At 50.9% G+C, this 2,464-nt stretch overlaps 1 long non-coding RNA gene across 1 annotated transcript in view; it reads left to right on the forward strand.

Annotated features, from left to right (window-relative positions):
- The window catches only part of LOC109293112, an 8,988-nt gene extending 6,524 nt beyond the window's left edge, over positions 1–2,464 (forward strand). Inside the window, exons 3-4 of the long non-coding RNA XR_002096247.1 lie at positions 787–899; positions 2,346–2,464. This is a non-coding gene — a long non-coding RNA (uncharacterized LOC109293112). The remainder of the gene's footprint in view (positions 1–786; positions 900–2,345) is intronic.

Genomic DNA, 2,464 nt, shown 5'->3' on the forward strand with positions numbered 1-2,464 from the left:
CCTCCAGGGGGACTCAGAAAGCTGTCTTGGCCACAAGCCCTTTGCTCTTGGTGAGATGAGCAGGGCACAGTGCTACACCATAACCCTTCTTCCCAGCCTGAACGCTATCACAGCGCTCCCTTTTGAGCTGCTTTCAAAGCAGAGCTGAGAGACAGTGTAGAAAGCGGGCAGCAGAGTCAGCTGTTACAAACTCCATGTCTAGGAAACAAATCCCAAGCTATTGGGAAGGCCAGTCTGCGCAGTGGGCTGTTGATAAGTTGTGAGTTCAGCAACAACACCCTGGACACTTCTGTGTTGAACTACAGTTATTTATTATTATAATTCTCTAGACTCATCTCCAGGGTGGAACTTAACAGTTGTCCTCAGTAGATGTATGTAGAACTTCTACTTGCTCTGCCTCTGACTTGACCCAGCCCAGTCCTGTGGAGAGACAGAAACCAAGAAAGCCTCTGGTTCCTCATGGCAGAGAACATGGAGTCCCTGGTGCTGCAAAACTGCCACAAGCAAACTGAGCCATGAAGTGCTGAACATGAGGCTTTGGCCTTCAAGGGACACTGCAAGGAAAACAATAAGACACAACAGCTGTCTAGCACCATACATGCAAAGGCAGGGGCAGGGGTCATACCCACTGTCTGGCTTAGCACTATTGGGCATGACGGCACTTTTATTCTGGTGTCTACAGATGAGGTTGAAGTTCCTAGTAGGTCCAGATGTTTGAAAATACTGGTTAAGCATGTAAGAGAGATCTCTGTCCTGAAACCCTCAGGTTTTCTTCTTTCTTTCCAGGACTGGATCTGTTCAAATTTCCAGGGCCCTTTCTGGACAGGCCTTAATGACCAGACACACGAATCTGTATTTCAGTGGACCACGCAAGATCCCATCAGCAGGCAACTCACAGAGTGAGTGCATTGTCTTGCATGACACTTGTTGCCATGACCAGGAAGCTTTTGTGCCAGGGCCTGTGTGAATCTGGTCTTGTCTCAGGGACATATAAATGATCTGGCAGGGAAGGAAAGAAATTGTTTCATTTGACCCCAAATATATTTTTTATATTTTTCCAAAAACAGACAAAATATTGCAATGTTAGGCTGATCTGAAACTTACTTTTCCAATACCTTTGTTTGGGAATTGAGTCCAAAATGCCAGATAACCACGCAGCTCTGTTTAATGGAGGTATCTCTCCAAGAAGCAAACATTACACTTCTTTGTGTCACACTGAGTGCAGTGAAGGCTACAGGATGGTTGGTTGGTGTATGTGTGTGGGGGGTGGGGGAGAGGGGGTGGAGAAGTTGGGGGATCTCTCTGGTGGTGCTGTGAGTAGTATGTGATACTCAGCAGGGATGAGAGCCAGGGCAAACTCTTCCTTAGCTCAGGGTGCTGGTGACTTGCACACAGCAGTGGCTGCAGTCTGTACCCCCTGCAGAGGTGGCCTGCAGCACTCCCTGAAGGCAATGGGAGTTTTACCTCTGAGCTCACCCAGGAGCTGTCCTAGGCCCAGAGTGCTTGCACAGAACAGGGAGCATAGGACTTGTAGATCTGCCCCCCTCTGTGATCTGTGCTACTTGCACAAGACTTCTTCTTTGCCAAGTGCTGGCCACAGGGACTGGCCCCTGAGCCTGGGTCTTCCTCTTGCTACCTACTGCCAGGGAGGTGGCATTGAGAGTCTGTTTCTGTGCCCTGTGCACGCTCTGGAGTGGTTAGATGTATCCCACTTGGCCCAGATGGTGGCATGCCTGACTCAGAGCTGCTGTTGTCTCACATTTGGGAAGGGCCAGAAGTGCCCAAGGGTGAGCTCTGCTCTGGTACTTGCACTGTTTGAACTGCCAGCTTCAGCCCAGCTGCCCTCCCTGTTTAAAGGGTGAGTTCACCATTTTGCCACATGGTGGCAGCCAAAATAAAAAAGTCACCCCTGGGAAGAACAGCTGAGCAGGCTCTAGTCTGGATGAGTAGGCTGTCAGTGTGCTGCTCCTGGCTGGATTGGGAGCCTCTGGGGCAGTCAGAGGGAGCCCTGCACAGCCTCCTGCCTCAGTTAGCAATTGCAGAGATGAGGTGTTGGTGCAGATACTCAGCCATGATGCTGGGGGCACATTGTGCCCATCTGGCCTTGGTGTCATCAAGGGTGAAGACAAGCCAGGACTTCCAGAGAGTTCCCACCATAGTACCCCAAGGAGAAGGGTCTTGCAGTAGGGAGCTTGCACAACAGGTGCTCACAAGGAGGAAATGGCAGGGAGAACTGGGTACAGGGGACAATTCCCAGTGCACAGAATATGTTAGCCCAGTCTTGATGTTGCCCAGTGCTTGAGACACCATGGCAGTAACTGCTTCTCCTCTGTGTTTTGGGGAAGGCACCTGAGAGATGACCTGGCTGATGGTGGCCAGAAGGATTGCGTGTGGCTGGACACAGGGACTGGACTTCTGAGGGATGCACGCTGTGAGGAGAGGAAGCCATTCATCTGCAAGTGCA

This window comes from Gavialis gangeticus, unplaced genomic scaffold (genome assembly GCF_001723915.1).
Source record: "Gavialis gangeticus isolate Ggan-Ray unplaced genomic scaffold, GavGan_comp1, whole genome shotgun sequence".
Classification (NCBI taxonomy): Eukaryota; Metazoa; Chordata; order Crocodylia; family Gavialidae; genus Gavialis; species Gavialis gangeticus.